Here is a 19,196-nt window from a genome sequence, read left to right as displayed (position 1 = left end):
GAGAATATGGCCCTGTAATGAATGCGAAAGAGATGACTGAGCAATCTCTCTAAATAAAGGCAGATCCTGTGAAGCTTTAGCAGTGGCAGTGATCTAGTTCAGAAGTTCGAAGGCAACCATCCTGAAAAGGTCAGGGCACGAGAAACACTTGAAGTTATTAGTCTTTGACATTCAGAACAACCAAGAGAGGGAGTAGCTGAAGTCTCTGGCAATTCTGACCTAGGCCCCACACAAAGTCTCCCACATTCCAAGGATTGCTGATCTGTGGTATTCTTATGCCTCAGCCCAGACTCTCACTCAGATACCATTGATCAGTCAGCAAGGGGCACCTTTTCAAATCCAGCATAACTGAGCGATTAGCTCAGCACTACGTTTCGGAATGTATTCACACAAGGTTCCTGAAGCCTTGTGTTTCAGACTAAACTGAACCTCGCTGAAGAATGGTATGTAATTGCAAAAACTACTCACCCCTGCCAAATGGGGTTTCTAATTCACCTTAAAAATCATGCCACCCTGATGTCAAATGCAATCCGCTTTGGACTAGCATTTGTGGGGCTTCTTTTCCTGACAGGATGGGCGAAAGTACTTTATATACAGTCAAGAACATCAAATACCAAACCCAGAGCATGACAAGATCCCCAAACTGCAAAGAGGGTAATGGCCAGATATCTGTATCAGCATTGTTGGTTGAGGGTAAACTTTGCTCCAAGAGTATTCCCTTCTTCACTTTGATTGAGTTCCTTCAGAACTATTCTACATCTGCCTTTGAGGGCAGGTGGATCGCCAATTTAACATTGACACCACTGATAGGGCAATGCACTCTCGATATGCCTTTAAACATTAGCCTGGATTTTGTGCTTAGATCTATGCACCAGGGCTTACACCCATAAACTTTCTACTATGTGTTGTATTATCATAAATGTTATATTCAAAGCCTTGAGGTATTTAACATTATAGAGTAACAGGGATTCTAAAGGACCTTGGCTGGACATGCAACTTTGGTAGGAGAAGAGATAATAAAAATTAAATGGGTTGCCGAATCTGACTGTCCAACTTTCCATTGGAGAAATAGTCATTTATATGAAACAGACAAAAATGTTAGCTTTGAAACTCAGAAACATGTTGAGTACATTTTACTGTGTACTGTACCAGCAGCTATGGTTGAAATGACAATAAAAGTGACTTGACTTGAGTCATCACAGTCATCATCAGAAAATAGATAGAGTGAATCCAGAGAATTCTTGATTTGTGTAATGGGAAAAGGAATATTTTGTTCAGAGCAAAAAGTGTGCTGCTGGAGGAACTCGGTGAGTCAGGCAGCATCTGTGGAAGGAAACAGGCAACTGACATACTAGATCAAGTTCCATTTCTAGGCTGTAATCGATTTCCCTCCACAAATGCTGCTGACCTGCTGCAGATCATTAGATAGTATCTACAATCTCTTGTGCTTCCATTCTGAATCTTCAGTGATATCGTTTGGAACAGTAAAATTGCAGTTCAGCGTGAAGCCTCCTCCACATTTTCTGAATCACATCCCTTAACTGGACTACTTCTTCAACTTGGCTCCATTGTGTCAAGTGTCTGACAAAGCATCCTGCATTAACCACACAGCTCTACATTAATAACGCTAAATCATCCCCCATTCCAAACATCACAACAGCACCTGTGACGTGTTAGAGATACTACCTCAGTCACTGGGAACTGAACAGCCATCAAAGGTGTAGCCACAGAAATAGGAGATTTTCATTCCCTCCGCCCGTAGCAAAGTATCACCCAGTTCATTGTCCTTAAAGCAAATTGGTAAGCTGGAGTTCATGTTAGCAGAAACTGGTTTCATTTTACAGAATATGAATTAGCCTATTGTCTTTAGGTTATGGCTAAATAGTAGTCAGTGGGATGCATGTCTTTCACCAGTAACACATGGGACAGCATGAGGTTTGGCAAGAATATTTCTGCTGAAGCAAAAGAGATTTCCGCCTATTATTTTTTTAAACTAATACACAGATGTCAGTTTTTTCCCTTCCTGACCTATCACTTCATTTCATGGTTGACTAAGCCCATATTCCCTTCAAAAAAAGAGCTAGGTTTTGCCATATTTTGGGCGACCCATTTGAATGCGAAAGTTCAAATCTTACTAGCCGAGTCTGCTGGTGGCTTCCTGGCTGTGCTGTACCAGTGAACTCCACGTGCAGTCCAGGAGGAAGTAGGAGATAGTTGGGGCAACTTGTTTCAGATCCTGTGCTGTGGAAGAACTGGTACACAGTCAACACAGTTCAACCACCTGAGTCGAGATTTCATAGCTGTAAGGTAGAAGCTCAGAGAGATATGGCATAGAAACAGGCTGTTCAGCCCACAGAACCTACATCATCCAACAGAAATTCATTTCCACTAATCCCGCATTAATCGTATTTTTACTCTCCCCTCACTCCCATCAATTTCCCCAGATAATAATGGGCAATAAGACATAGGGACAGAGGTATAGAAAATGAGGGGATCTCATTGAAAATGATCGAAAATTGGAAGTCCTACATAGAGTGGACTTTGAGAGGATATTTCCAATAGTGAGAGAGTCGAGGTCCAGAGAGCACAGCCTCAAAATACAAGGGCATCCCTTTAGAACAGGGATGTGGAGGAATCTATTTAACCAGAGGAGCGGTGAATCTGTGCAAGTTGTTGTCTCAGATGGCTGTGCGAGCCAAGTCATTTTAAGTGGAGGTTGTTATGTTCTTGATTGGTCAGGGTGTTATGGGGAGAAAGCAGGAGAATGGGGTTGAGAAGGATAAAAAAAATAACCATAATCAAATAGTGGTGTAGACTCCTTTCAATCACCTACATGTTCAGGACTGTTTACAACAAACAATTAACCTTCCACCCTACGTGCCTTGGGGATGTGGGAGAAATCTAGTGAACCCAGAGGAAGCCCATGAGGTCACAGCGGGAACAAGTGAATTCCGCACAGCCACAGGCTAGGATGGTACCCATGTCACTAGAGAAGTGAGGTAGAAGCTCTACTAGCTGTGTTAAAGTACTGCCAAATTGAGATCATGGTAATGTTATTGATGATTTTGAGACATTTTGGATGATTTTTATTATTTAAAAACTATCTTAATAACCTTTATTTGTAAGTATTTGATTTTTTAGTGCCGCTTTAATGTTTCTGAATGTGCTCAGCACCACTGACAAAATTTAACACCTTTGACAGATGGGATTGCTGGGAACTTAGTCGTTTCATCTCGGAGTTTTGTAACACAGAAATGGGGCCTTTCAGCCCATTATATCCATGGTGATCCTTTGCCCACCTAAACCTATCCCGGTTTGCCCTCATTAGGACCATATCCTTATATGCCTTGCCTGTTTATCTGCCTGTCCAAATTTTTCTTAAGCATGTTGATTGCATCTGATACCATCACCTCCTTTGGCCATATTTTTGAGATATCAACCACTCCCTGTAAAAAGAAATCACCCCTTAGATCCCCTTTAAAGCTCCTTCCTTGCACCTTAAACCAATGTCCTTTTGTTTTTGCTCCCCCACCATGGAAAAAAGAATCTGATTATCTCTCCTATCTATTGCTTCATATTCTTGTGCACTTCTTTCAGCTTCTCAGAGAGTTTGATGGACAGACGTTGCAGCTTATCATGTCTCCTGGTTTCACTGTCATTCAGACCCTCATTATGTGGGGACTGTCAGTAAGATCACCTCACCCTTTTGGTTGCAAAAAAGGTAGATATATGATGTTGGCATAGTCCAGTAAGCAGGGCTGCAGAACATATACTACAAGTCTTGGAACACAAAAAGAAACTGATTTTGTTTATTAATAGAGAGCGGAAAGTATGGCTGTTTGCCTGGAAATCACAATTAACCCTATCAGGTAGAAATTGTCCACTTGTTTTCCAACTAAAGGGGAAGTTTGTGCAGCTTTATTTATGTTTTGTTGGAACAAAGGGTAAAGCTTTTAGCCAGATGTGTTCTATTGATACCAAACTCCCCCCATCTCACTGTAGTGCTCTGTACAGCAATGCATTAAAAGTCAAGATACATATGGTTCTTAGCGGTATACAGACACGATATACAATATAAACACTAGAGATTCAGCCTGATGAAGGCCTCAGCCCAAAATGTCAGCTGCTCATTAGATGCTGCCTGACTTGCTGAGTGCTTCCAGCATCTTTGTGTGTTACATAATATACACAACACTGCTTTCTTCTAAAAGACGAAATTAAGTTCTTTCAGCCCACCATATCCCTACTGAGTATCAAGTACATATATTCTTTGGTCTAATTTTCCTCTTGCACCCCCAGAGATTCACTAGAATTGCATAACGTATAATCATCAATTAACCTCCCTATACACTCACATGATTTATAGTTGTCAATTAACCTTCCAATTAACACTTCTTTTGGGATGTGGGACAGAACTGGAGGACCCAGAGTACAGTCAAAGGGAAAACACCTAAACCCCACACAGTTTAACACACACAAAATGCTAGAGGAACTGGATGGGTCAGGCAGCATTCATGGGGAGAAATAAAGAGACAGCTTTTCGGGTCAAGACCTGTCATTACAATTGGAAAGGAAGGGGAAGGAAGCAAGAATAAAAAGGTGGAGGAGAGGAATGGTAGGTTGAAGATGAATGTCAGGTAAGTGGAGGAGATACGAATAAGGTAGTATCAATGGTAGAAGAAGGGAAACCCTGTTCTTTGAAGAAGGAACTGCACACAAAGGTTGCCTTAAGTCAGGTTCTTTCTTGTCCTTGGAGCTGTGACACAGCAGTGTAACCTGAGTTGACTGCATAACTGCATTAACTCTCTCTGGTAAATTATTTTCTATATATACGACAAAAATGGGACCTCACACTTGAAAATCAAGAAACTGCAGTAGGTTCTTCAACTTAAAATGTAAACTCTACTGCTCTTTCCATAAATGCTGCCTGATTTTTCGAGAGTTTCCAGCATTTTATGGGTTTAGCTTTTATGATTTTACAATTCACTAACATATCCTCCACCTAATCCAGAGGCAAATAAATAAGAAACTGCAGAGCTGGAAAAATGAAAAAAAGAACACTGAAAATGCTGGAAATATGCAATGGGTAGTGCAGCATCTGTGGAGAGTAAAAAAGAGTTAACATCTCAGATGGATGGCTTTCCAACAGAATTGGGAAAATTTAGAAAGCAAACATCCTTGTAGCTAAAGAGAACAGGAATATTGGAAAGAACAAAGGGAATATTTGTGTTGGTGCAGTCTGCGAAATAGTGTTGAATGCTTGTTAACTGCAGCCGATGGACCTGAAGAAAATGTAAATAGAAGGAGGTGATTTAGGGCAGAGGATGTTGTGGTTTCTTGAAATAACCAGGAGACGCAGAAAATTCTTCGAGAAGTTTAAGCCTTAATTTGCAAACAAAAGCTGAGACAATTAATGAGCGTGTCACTAATTGTCCGCCGAGCCCTGGTTCACAGTGTTCTTTATAGTAATTTCTTAACTTAGTTTTTTCCTGGCTTTGACTGGTTCCCATACCATCACACCACTCCACGATCCCGTCTACCACCCGTTATCTCCACATGCTTACTTTCACTGTTAGCTACATCCTCAAGGCACTGATGCATTCAATAGTACAGAGGCAATACAGAGGTTACATTCTGGCTAATAAATTGGGTACATAGTAAATAGCAAACACAAGGCTGTCACATTGTTCTGGCCATACAGCAAACATTGCAACTTTATTCTCCAATAAGGGGAGAGAGAAAAACTGCAGTTGTGAGATATGATACACAATTGATGAAAATACCCAGCAGAGCAGTCATCATCTATGGAGAGTGTTGTGACTGTGAACAAAGTCACTGGAGAGACGTTAAAGCTGGCAGATATAGAAGTCTTTATTCAGCAAAATGAGCAGGCATCATACTGGAGACACTCTTGCAAGAGGCCTCCAAAACTCAAAGTACATCACATTTTTATACCCTTAAGATCACTGGTAACTCAATACAGTTTCAATGGTTACAATGACATTGTTCACTTCAATACTTTGGGCTGACAATGCTTCATTGAAATTACGAGTAATTTTCAAACACCTATATCTTCACAGCAACACCAGACACCCGAGATTGAATGCCTCCCTAGCAGCATTCATGCATTTGCAGACATCAGGTGAATGGGTGTTTCCTGGTTTGCAATCGACCCCAGTCTGTGACTCCAGGAAGACCATTGTTCTGAACTGTATTTTCAATTCAATCTGCAGTCCACATTTCAAACTGAAGACAGGTTGCTTTTGAAATTAGTATTTGCTATGGGTACCATAAATCCAGAATACACCCTAACAGTCCCGCCTCTTGGCTTTCCAGGACAAAAATAAATTTGTTCCAGGAAAGGCCAAACTTTAAGGAGAATCTAATCAAATACGGCAGCAGAAAATGCTCTGTGCTTCGGATCCCCTTTTCAATTACCTATTGTATCACTCTGTGCATCTACATCCACGTTTTCATTGCTAGTGGTTACCTAGAAGATTCTAAGTAGAGATTGTTCCAGAAATTTGGCCAACACTATTTGTAACTGGTATGCCTATTACCTCCTTCCCTGCTGGCTGATTGCAGTTTAATCACGTTCTTCTATGTTAATCATTTCCTTTTTTTACAGCTAAAACTCAGCAGTTACTCTCCGGTCAGGGGTACCTGCAAGGTAAAGGTATCAGGTTCACAGTCAACAGTTCACACTCCATGCCATGACAAAAAGATTGTCAGAATGATCTGACAAACCCATCTCTGAGACTCTTTCAGTGATATGGGAGAGGTAAGGGTGGTGTCTGTTTGAGTGACCGCAAGGACCTCACCCTGGTGGCAACCCCTCCCAGACTGTCCATTCAATTGCTGGCACAACCACAAAAGGGTTCCAGGATAGCAGGTGACCTGGGTGTTTGCAATCAACCCCAGTCTGCAACTGCAGAAAGACCAGTGTTCTGAGCAGCATTTTAAATTCAGTCTACAATCCACATTCAGGTCTGAAGCCTGGTTGCTGTTGAAATTAATATTTGCTATATTCCATAACTCCAGAATGCGCCCTGACAGAGAGGGAAAAAATGAATGCATTTTGCAGGTTGTTGAAATGGACAGTTCAAACTGGAAAGGTTGGTTACCTGAAATTATTTTATTTCTGAATCAGAATCAGTTGTATTATCACTGACATATTTCATGAAATTTGTTGTTTTATAACATCAGCAGTACAGAGCAAGACATAAGAAAATTACTGTAAGTTACAATAAAAAGTAAAGTAATTAAGTAATGCAAAAGAAGAATAATGAGGTAGTTTCATGGGTCCATAGACTTTTTGGAAATCTGTTGGCAGAGAGGACGAAACTGTTCCTAAAATGTTGAGTATGGAGCTTCAGGTTCCTGTACCTCCACCCTAATGGTGGTCACAAGTAAAGGACAAGACTTTCTTAGATTCAATCTTAATTCCTATGGGTTGTAATAGGTCAAATTGGGAGATGGAATGCGGTTCCTTGAGCTTATGTTGACATTCGTTAGAACAGTGTAAGAGGCCAAAGTCAATCAGATCAGAGGAGAAGGATGAGGAATTAAAATGACTGGTGACTAGAAGCTCAAAGACATACTTATGAACTGAATGAAGGTGTTTGCAATGTGGCCACCATTCTGTGCTTGGTTTCTGCAATGTAGAGGAGATTAATATGAAGACCAGATTTTCAGTTCGGAAAAAGTGCAAGAGAGTGGGGTATTCACTGAGATCTTTAACTTCTCATTTCGGCAGTCTGAGCTACTCAAGCAGGCTTCAATTATACCAGTGACTAAGAGGAATGTGGGAACCTGCCTCAATGACTCACGTCCTGCGGCACTTACATCCACAGTGCTGAAGTGCTTTGAGAGAATGGTGGTGAAACATATCAACTCCTGCCTGAGAAGCGACTTGGATCCTCTCCAATTTGCCCACCGGAGCAACAGGTCCACATCAGATGCCATCTCATAAGCTCTTTACTCAACCCTGTATCATCTGGACAGCAAAGATGGATACATCAGTTTGCTCTTTATCAACTGCAGCTCGGCATTCAATACCATCATCCCCTCAAAACTAATCAGTAAGCTCCAAGGTCTTTGCCTCAAAGTCAAAGTACATTTATTAAAAGTATGCATGTATATACAAGCTTGAGATTCATCTCCTTACAGGCTGCCACAAAACAAAGAACTCCAATTGAACCCTAAAAAACCAGAAGACTATCAAACCCCCAAAGGGCAGGAAAAAAAAACAGATCATGCAAACAATAAAAATAAGTAAATAATATTCAGAACTGAAGTTCACAAAAGTGAATCTACAGCCATGAAGCCAGACACAGCTTATCCAGGAGCTCGTTAGTTGCTGGCCTCAACCTTGGTTCAGCAGGTTACAGGGAAGTTATATGCTATTGATTGCACTGATCACCTTTGAGAAAAAGTGTGATTAATAAAGAAATTAATAGTTGTTTTTGCTGCCAGCAAGTCATCGTTGTGCTTCATCAGAGCCTTCTTGTTCAATTGGGTCTTCGATTTCTTCACTTGCAGACCCCAGCTCTGCAAGTTGAGAGGGTGATCAGCTTTAAGTTCTTCAGTATACACATCACCGAGGACCTCACTTAGTCTGTACGTACCAGATACGTGGTGAAAAAGGCACAGCAGTGCCTCTTTCACCTCAGACGGTTGAGGCAGTTTGGTATGAGTCCCCAAATCCAAAGGACTGTCTATAGGGGCACAATTGAAAGCATCCTGACTGGCTGCATCACTGTCTGGTTTGGGAACTGTATTTATCTCAATCACAGGACTCTGCAGAGAGTGGTGTGGACAGCCCAGCGCATCTGTAGTTGTGAACTTCCCACTATTCAGGGCATTTACAGCGACAGTAAAAAGGGTCCGACGAATCACTGGGGAGCCGAGTTACCCCAACCACAAAACTATTCCAGCTGCTACCATCTGGGAAACAGACCCACAGCATTAAAGCCAGGACCAACAGTCTCCCAGGTCTTCTCCCACCAGGCCATCAGACTGATTAACTGATGCTGACACAATTGTATTTCTAAGCTATATTGAGTGATCTGCTATATATCTTACTGTACATACTATTTATCACAAATTATTATAATTTGCACATTGCACATTCAGAGAGAGACACAATGTAAAGATTTTTACTCCTCATGTATGTGAAGTATGTAAGAAATAAAGTCAATTCCATTCAATTCAGTCAGTTCGGATTGGCAACAACATCTCCTCCACAATCTCCGTCAGCACAGGTGCACCACAAGGCTGTGTACTCAGCCCCCTGCACTACTTGCTTTACATTGTGACTGTGTGGCTAAGCACAGTTCCAATGCCGTATTCAAGTTTGCTGATGACACCACTGTCATAGGCCAAATCAAAGGTAGTGATAAATCAGCATATAGGAGAGTGATTTAAAATCTAGCTGAGTGGTGCCAACGCAACAACCTCTTACCCAATATCAGCAAGACCAAGGAGCTGTTTATTGACTTCAGGAGGAGGAAACGAGATGATCATGAACCAGTTCTCATTCTAGGATCAGAAGTGGAGAGATTCAGTAACTTTAAATTCCTTGGTGTTACCTTTTTAGGGACCTGTCCTGGGTCCAACACAAACACTTCCTTAGGAGTTTGTGGAGATTCAGCATGACATCTAAAACTCTGACAAACTTCTATAAATTTGTAGTGGAGAGTATATTGACTGGCTGCATCATAGCCCGGTACGGAAACACCAATGCCCTTGAATAGAAAATCCTACAAAATGTAATGGATACGGCCCAGTCCATCATGGGTAAAGCCCTTCCCAGCATTGAACACATCTACATGAAATGTTGTCACAGGAAAGTAGCATCCATCATCAAGGACCCCACACCCCAGGTCACGTCTCTTCTCAGTGCTGCCATCTGGAAGCTTCAAGACCCACACCACCAGGTTTAGGAACAGTTATTACCCCTCTTATCATCAGGCTATTGAACCAAAAGGTATAATCACTCAACTTCACCTGCCTCGTCATTGAATTGTTCCCACAACCTTTCGACTCACTTTCAATGACTCTTTATCTCCTGTTCTCAATATCTATTGCTTAGTTGTTATTATTACTGTATTTCTTTATTTTTGTATTTGCAGTGTGTATTATCTTTTGCATGCTGATTAAATGCTCAACTTTGTGCTGCCTGTCATTGATTCTATTATGAATTTATTGAGTATGCTCAAAAGAAAATGAATCTTAGGGTTGTACCTTGTGACATGCATGTGCTTAGACAATAATTTTACTTTGAACTGTTGCTTCACATGGAAGGGGTGGTTGAGTCCCTGGTTGTTGTAAAATTCTTCTGTGCTTCACAGACATAGTTTACCCATGAGCCACAACAGGTATGAGTACAGATGGCTGAAGGCTTGGACAAAGATTTAGGGAATGAAATAGGCAGAGAAAATGAGAATATGAAAAAGAGAGAGAGAATGAGAAGATGTAGGAGTGAGAGAGAGAGAGCATTATAGAGAGAGGAAGGGAAAGAAAACATGAAGCTAAGTCTGAGAAAGAGAGTGACCGTCATGGTCCTGATCGTTAATTCCCTATCTTGCTCCTAATTTCCTTTGATTGTTCCACGATTCTGACTATTAATTTCCCATTTGTTTCTAATTCTCTTTGATGACGGCACACCTGGTTTCCATCAAGACCGGCAGCATAAGAACGCCGGCATCACAACCACTAGTCGCCAGATCGCTGGTTTTTCCTGTGTGGTAATTAACGTTTCCCGGCCGCTAGGACCATGTGCTCTAAGTTCTGCTCCAGTTTTAAGGTCCCTCCGTTTGTTCAACGTTCACTTCCGCGTAAGCATCTGAAATCAGTCTCTGTGCCTGTGTCCTGCTCTTGGGTTCGCTTCAGACGCTTATTGCAACAGAACGATCTGGCCACAATGGACCCAGTGGACATGAATCCCCTGCAACAAGCCCTCGCCAGCCAGGGCTCCCTACTGGGTCTGCACGATCAACTTCTCCGGGATGTGATGGAGAACCTCCGTTCCCTGTATGCTAACGTAACTAAGATCGGTGACCAGGTGGACCATGTATCCAGTCATCTGACCCCATCCACTCCTGGAACTCTGTCAAACCGGCCCAGACAGCCTGTAGTGGTAACCCCCTACATGTGAGCAACAGCCCCGTCAAGAGAGCCTCATGTACCTGAACCAGAACACTACACTGGGGATTTGGGGATGTGCCAGGCCTTTCTTCTGCAATGCTCCTTGGCGTTCAAACTACAGTCATCCACGTACTCCACAGATAAGTCAAAGATAGCTTATATCATGGGGTTGTTGCGGGGAAGTGCCTTAGCGTGGGCTACAGCTGCCTGGGATAATCAACCGGATATCTGCTCTTCTTTCCCCACCTTTATCACAGAGTTGAGGAAGATCTTTGACCACCCCGTCTGTGGTAAAGATGCCTCTAAGCATCTACACACTCTCCATCAGGGCTCATGCAGTGTTGCCGAATATTCCGTGGAGTTCTGGACATTAGCAGCTGACTCGGGATGGAACAATGAGGTACCCAAGGGGTATTTTGGAATGGTCTCAGCGACATGGTGAAGGACGAGTTGGCGGCAAGAGATGACACCGACAGCCTGGATTCCTTGATCTCCCTAGCCACCAGGTTGGACAATCATCTCTGAGAACGCCATAGAGAGAGACCTGGTTGTTCACCACCTTTGGCCACTACGTGGCATTCATTAACGTCCCCCACCAGAACAAGCCTGCTCCTAGACTAGCTCCCAGCCCGGCTGTTTCCACCGCCCTGTGAGAGGAACCCATGCAGCTGGGATGGAACTGCCTTTCCCCTACAACAGAATGACTACAGAGACTGAGGGCAGGTGAGTGTATATATTGCAGCCAGTCCAGCCACTTATGAGCCACCTGTCCTCTTCGGCCAAATAGGGAAGGCCTGCCAGGAGAATGGGTGAGCCAGGCAACATTCCCTTCTGTTCCCCAAACCCAGATGCAGATCCCAGCAATTTTACGTTACAACCAACTGTCCCTGCCTTTGTCAGCTCAAGTGGACTCTGGCGTTTTTGGATGAGGACATAGCATCCCGGGCTGGAATTCCTCGGGAGCTGTTGAGTGCCCCTCTGGAAGCCCGGGCACTGGACGGTAGACTTCTGGCCCGAGTCACAGACTGCACACCACCCCGTCTCTTATTCTCTCTGGGAACCATTGGGAGCAGGTACAGTTTAACTCAATTTCCTCTCCTCAAGCTCCTATAGTTTTTGTGTACCCCTGGTTAAGCCACCATAATCCCCATATTGACTGGGTAACGGGGAATATAGCCAGCTGGAGTCCGTTTTGTCACTCCACTTGTCTACAATTGGCCCTGTCCCCTGTGAAAGTCACCACGACCTCGTCTGCCTCTGAAACCCCCGACTTGTCTCAGGTTCCAGCAGAGTATCACGACTTGGGAGAAATGTTCAGCAAACAACGGGCTCTTTTCCTGCCTCCACACTGACCTTACGATTGCGCAGTCGACCTTCTCCCCGGAGCCTCTCTACCCACCAGTCAGCTGTATAACCTGTCCCAGCCAGAAAGGGAAGCAATGGAGGCTTACCTCAATGACTATCTCGCGGCGGGCATTATCTGACCCTCATCTTCCCATGTAGGTGCAGGTTTCTTCTTTGTGGGGAAGAAAGATGGCTCACTGCATCCCTGCATTGACTACCGGGGCCTGAATAGCATCACCATAAAGAATAAATATCCACTGCCCCTTATCAACTCTGCTTTCGAACCCCTTCATGGAGCCACCATCTTCTCCAAGTTGGACCTACGAAGTACCTACAATCTAGTCAGGATAAGGGAGGGAGGTGAGTGGAAAACAGGTTTTAACACCCCTCTTGGTCACTTAAATACCTGTTCATGCCATTCGGACTCACCAATGCCCCCACCGTCTTCCAAGCCCTGATAAATCATGTCCTTAGGGACTTTATTAACCGTTTTGTTTTTGTTCAGTTGGATGACATCTGGATCTTCTCCCGCAGTTTTCAGGAACACAACTACCATGTCCATCAGGTTCTACAGAGGCTGTGGGAGAACAAGCTATTTGTGAAGGCTGAGAATTGCGAGCCTCATGTCACATCTGTCAGTTTCTTAGGGTACATCATCAAAAGCGGGCATACGAGGGCAGTGGGGGAGCGGCCAAAACCCACGACACTCAAGCAACTCCAGTGATTTCTGGGGGTTCGCAAACTTTTATCGTCACTTCATCAGGGATTACAGCCGGGTGGCAGCACCCCTTACTTGACTCACCTCTCCTAAGGCCCCTTTTCACTGGGACCCCGAAGCAGACGCTGCCTTCTTAGAGCTGAAGAAGCATTTCACCTCTGCTGCCATCCTGGTCCAACCTGACCCAACCTGACCCCTCTCGTCAATTCATTGTGGACTCCAACTCCGGGGTGGGAGCGGTCCTCTCCCTGTGCTCTGTCCCAGACCAGAAGCTCCTTGCACCTGTGCCTTCTTTTCCTGTTGGCTATCCCCCATCGAACAGAACTACAAATTAGGGAACAGGGAGTTTCTGGCTGTCAAACTCGCTTTACAGGAGTGGAGGTAGTGGCTGGAGAGAGCAGAACATCCATTCATCATCTGGACTGGTCACAAGAACCTCGCGTACATGCAAACCGCCAAACGCCTGAATTCCCGCCAAGCCCATTGGGCATTATTTTTTGGCCGTTTTAGATTCAGCCTCACCTGTCATCTGGGGTCCAAGAACAGGAAGCCTGATGCTCTCTCCTGTAAATACAGTTCTGAGGAGGGGCTTCCCAACCCCGAGACCATCCTTCCATCATCCTGTGTAGTGGCTGCCCTCACCTGGGAGATCGAATCTATAGTCAAAGAGGCCCAATGGACTCAACCCGACCCAGGCAATGGACCCCCCAATCGCCTTCTCGTGCCTGACTCTGTTCGGTCTCAGGTTCTCCAGTAGGGGCATAATTCTCGTTTCGTCCGCCATCCTGGAATCGATCGAACTCTGTCCCTTCTGAAGAGACATTTGGGGTGGGGTGGGGGTACTGTTACGGTCCTGATCAGTAATTCCCTACCTTGCTCCTAATTTCCTTTGATTGGCCACGATTCCAACCATTAATTTCCCAATTGCATCTAATTCTCTTTGATGACAGCACACCTGGTTTCCATCAAAACTGCATCATGAGAACCCCAGCATTACAACCACTAGTCGCCAGATCGTTGGTTTTGCCTGTGTGGTAATTAACGTTTCCCAGCCACTTAGGACCATGTGTTCTAAGTTTTGCTCCAGTTTCAAGGTTTACCTATGAAACCTCGACTCTCTGTGTCAAGATCCCTCCTGTGTTTGTTGTTCAACGTTCACGTCCGTGTAAGCATCCTAACTCAGTCTCTGTGCCTGTGTCCTGCACTTGGGTTCGCTTCAGTTGCTCATTGCAACAATGAGAGAGAAAAAGTAAGAGAGAATGGCAATAACGAACACGAGGAAATCTGCAGATGCTGGAAATTCAAACAACACACACAAAATGCTGGTGGAACACAGCAGGCCAGGCAGCATCTATAAGGAGAAGCACTGTCGACGTTTCGGGCTGAGACTCTTCGTCAGGACTAACTGAAAGGAAAGATACTGAGAGATTTGAAAGTAGTGGGGTGAGGGGGAAATGCGAAATGATAGGAGAAGACTGGAGGGGGTGGGATGAAGCTAAGAGCTGGAAAGGTGATTGGCAAAAGGGATACAGAGCTGGAGACAGGAAAGGATCATGGGACGGGAGGCTCCAACCTGATGGCATGAACATTGACTTCTCTAACTTCTGTTAATGCCCCTCCTCCCCTTCTTACCCCATCCCTGAAATATTTAGTTGTTTGCCTGTTCTCCATCTCCCCTTTCCCCCCCTCCCCCTTTCTTTCTCCTGAGGCTTCCCGTCCCATGATCCTTTCCCATCTCCATCTCTGTATCCCTTTTGTCAATCACCTTTCCAGCTCTTAGCTTCATCCCACCCCCTCTGGCCTTCTCCTATCATTTGGCATTTCCCCCTCCCCCCCACTACTTTCAAATCTCTTACTAGCTTTCCATTCAGTTAGTCCTGACGAAGGGTCTCGGCCCGAAACGTCGACAGTGCTTCTCCTTATAGATGCTGCCTGGCCTACTGTGGCCTACTGCATTTTGTGAGAGTGGCAATAATCTAGTTTCATGAGATCCACAGGTGCCAGTGCCAGACCTGTGCCAACTGTGATTCTGACTGAGTCAGGCTGATGGACTGACAGGAATTTATTTTTGGTAAAAAGCCTTGTAAGTGAAAGTTCAGAGAAAAGGGACAGCCAGTTCTTTGCACAGACCTTGTCACCCGCAAAGATCAAAGCCAAGGAGCACTACCATTGTACAGTAACCTTGTCCTTCATCAGTCAAATGAAGGAGGTCAAGTTGAGAGGCTGGCATTTTCGAGTGATCGGTAACTTTACGTAATTGTTCTCTTTAAGTAAATAGAGGACTGAGGCAAACAATTGTCAAGGGGGTAATGAAGAGGACTCTTGCTGTTAGCTTCACAAACACTGTAGTACAGGAATCTGTTTTAGCGTGGATCTTAATTCCCACATCATATCCAATGACTCTTCAGTCTTTTCCTTTACTGATGGAATTGAGTGAGGAAAAGTGACTCGTGAGGAGTTTGATTCCCACCATGGACTGGTTGGGATGAACGGCCCCTTTCTGTCCCATCCAGTCCATGTTCTCTTCTCACTGTTGCCATTGGGAAGGTGCAGGAGCCTCAGGTCCCACAGCACCAGTTTAAGGAAATATTAGGTTCCTGAATCAGAGTGGATAACTTTGCTCGCCTCAACTCTGAACTGATTTTCTGCCCTTGTGTTTCTAGCTGGTGGAGATGGTGAGTTTCGAAGGTGCTGTCTAAAGAATCTTGGTGAGTTGCTTCAGTTTACATTCGGTTGATATTTCTATCTAACCTTTCTTAAGGTCCCTTTTACTAATTTTGAACTGTGATCCAAGCATGGTCTCAATTCAAGGAAAATGTCATTCACACACCCTTTTAGATAATATTTAATTCAAGAGTTAGAAAAGGAATTCCACACCAAAGTGATTGAAAACAAGGCAGCCAGTGATGGAGTCATGAGTCTTGGCAACGGACAGCAGGCAGAAATGGAAGAAAACACGTGTCATAGACAGAAGTAAGGTTGTACAAGCCAGGTCTTGAATTTTTGATTTGGGAGATGTTTGTAGACCAGAGCCACTCTCAACCTGCAGCGTAGGGGTGAAGGGTGAGCTCATAGCATTAGGATACAGGCAGCAGAAATTGGGATTAGTTCAAGTTTGCAGGAGGCACAAGGCAGGAGAACATTCCCAAAGAGGGGAAAGCCTTCTGAAGGTGGGACAGCATACCCAAGGCAGGAGAGAGTGTCCTAGGCAGCTGAACATCCCCAAGATGACAGAGGATCCCCAAGGTGAGAGTGAAATCCCAAAGGCGGGAGAGCATTCCCAGAGTAACATAGGATTCCTAAGGTGGAAGGGAAATCCTGAAGGCAGGAGAGTATTCCCAAGGCAGGAACATTCCCAAAGACAGACAAGCTTTTCTAAGGAAGACAGATTCCCAAACTCATCATGAGGTAGCAGTTTTTTTTAAAGAATTTCTTTGCCACTTCCACATCTTGCTTCAGATATATTCCATTTTGAAGGTTCTTGTAAATTCAAACTTTTGCAGCTGCTGAGAGTTGTGATATATGGAGAAACATAAATTACTTAATAGGGCCAGGTAAGATAGCAGAACAATATTATCAGATAAGCAAAGGCTAGCAGGCACAGGTTGTGAGCTTTGAAAGAAGGTTTGGAGAGCTGCCAATGCTTAGGGAATTTGCGGCCAAGGTATTGTACTTGTTTAAACCTCAGTCAGGGGTTGTGCCATGAAGACAGCAGGGAAGGAACAATGATGAGTCCTGGAACTCCTCAGCCTAGTAAGGTGGAAGGTTGATTAAGATATGTTGAGACTGATTAGTTTTTTTATGGGGGCCATTTTAAGAACCAGAGACGATCACTGGGAGTACTTTAAGTGGTGGGCAGCTCACCAAGGGCTCCCTGATGCTGTTGTGGGTGGAAGCTGTGCTCCAATATGCATCTTAAAATTAGCCCTGTTTACCTATAGATATTACCTATAGATCTGTTAAAGGAGCATGTAGTCAGAGTTGTGGTGAGACCCAGCTCAGATACAAGCTCTTCAGCAGTTACCAACTATTAAATATCTATTTACACTAATCCTACATTAATAAAATAGATCCTACATCAATCCATTTTATTCTCCCTAAATTCTCATCAACCTCTTCCTGGATTCTAGTATCTAAACACTAGGAGTTATTTACAGCAGTCAATTAACCTACCAACTTGTATGTCTTTAGGAGGTGGAGGAAACCAAACACACAGTCACTGGTAGAACATACAAACTCCACAGAGGCAGCTGCCAAGGTCATGATTGTACCTTGGTCTCTGGTGCAATGAGGCAGCTAAATCATTGTACCAGTCTTGGGCCCCTTACCTGAGAAAGGATATGCTGGCAATGGTGAGGGTCCAGAGAAAGTTCACAAGAATGGCCTGGGAATGAAAGGGTTAATGCATGAGGAGCTTTTGATGGCTCTGGTCCTGTACTTGCTAGAGCTTAGAGGAATGAGAGGGTACCTTACTGAAACCTATTGAATGTTGAAAGGCCTATATAAAGTAGACATGGAGAGGATGTTTCCTACAGTGGGGGAGCCTAGGACCAGAGGGCACAAACTCAGAATAAAGTCCTTTTAGAACAGAGGTGAGGAGACATTTCTTTTTCCAGAGGGTGGTGAATCTGTATAATTCATTGCCACATGGCTGTGAAGGACATATCATTGGGTACATTTAAAGTGGAACTTGATAGGTTCTGGATTAGTAAGGGTGCTAAATGTTTTGGGCAGAAGATAGGAGAATGGGGTTGAGAGGCAAACTTGATAGGAGAAATGACCTAATTCTGCTCCTATGTCTCATGGTCTCATCGGCTCACCACACTGGTAATGTCATCTGATTCAAATGTCAAGGGTGTGGAAGTCTTTTGTTTTAAATATTATTGCATGTCTGCCAAGATATAATAAAGTATATTTTATAAATTTACTACAAATTTAAATAACATTCATCTACAGTGAAAGCAAAACCCGAGTATATAATTAAGGTGTGGCAGTGAAATGCTGAATGCTGAAGGTGTTGGCTTTAAGAAAGGATGTTGATCTAAGATCATGCATGCCTTCTGACAAAGTCCTGACAGCTTTTTGGTATTTCTTTATTATCTCTTAACAGGGAAGGAAGAAAAGCGCTGAGCTCTTTTCACTTATCGTCCAAGTACTCTCTAACCCTCTTTTCCTACAAGATGACCCTTTCAAACTCCCTCTTAGCAACAAATTTTCAGAAGATGTAAGGAATGGAAACAGGCCCCTCATCTACACTGACCAAGATGCCTTTCTGAGCTCATCCTATTTGCCTGCATTTGTCTAAACTAAACCTTTCCTATACGAATTTCGATTGACAAGGCTTCTTGGAAGGCTTCACCATTTTAAAGACTGAAAATTGTTGCAGATGGAGGTATGGCGAAGGGAAACAACTTAAGGAGAAGGTCTCTGGTTTAAAAAATTAATCAGCCAAATGCCTGACATTTTTTCTGTTCCAGTTTTCAGACTGCTTGCTGTATTTCCCAGGCATTGGAAGGGAAACGTGCACAGTAGGGGTATGTGTCCAACACTGATTGTGGGCCATTACTGCACATTCCCCCTGCTTCTAAAGCTACCTGACCAAATACCCAAGGATTGAACAATTATCCTAGCCTGAGTGTGTGAAGCCTTTCTTTTCCTGCCATGAACTTATCAAAAACCTGCCCTGAAATACTGCTCACACCACTTCTCCTAGTATCTCAGGGCTTCCTTCTAATAAACTACCTGTTCTATCCCCATGAATGTAAAATTGAGTTTCATCTCTCAACAGCTGTCATTCAATTGGGTAAGTCAGCAGAAGATTATACTTGGATTGGATTTCAATATGTTTATTATATATACTTGGTTCTAGAGATAGGGCATACTTTCGATCAAGATCTTTTAATATTGCTGCTAGGTCAGACCTTTCTTTGTCAGCTTTTTTCTTTATATAGGTAGAGTAAGAGATAATTTCTCCACGAATATATGC

At 43.7% G+C, this 19,196-nt stretch overlaps 1 long non-coding RNA gene across 3 annotated transcripts in view; it reads right to left on the bottom strand.

Moving 5' to 3' along the window:
* Positions 1-19,196, bottom strand: part of LOC132392815 (uncharacterized) — a 77,569-nt gene that overhangs the window by 16,497 nt on the left and 41,876 nt on the right. The gene's annotated exons all lie outside the window — the stretch shown is intronic.

The sequence above is a fragment of the Hypanus sabinus genome, chromosome 4, assembly GCF_030144855.1.
Source record: "Hypanus sabinus isolate sHypSab1 chromosome 4, sHypSab1.hap1, whole genome shotgun sequence".
NCBI lineage: Eukaryota > Metazoa > Chordata > Chondrichthyes > Myliobatiformes > Dasyatidae > Hypanus > Hypanus sabinus.
Note: the sequence above shows the minus strand (reverse complement) of the source record. Positions and strands in the feature narration are given on the sequence as shown.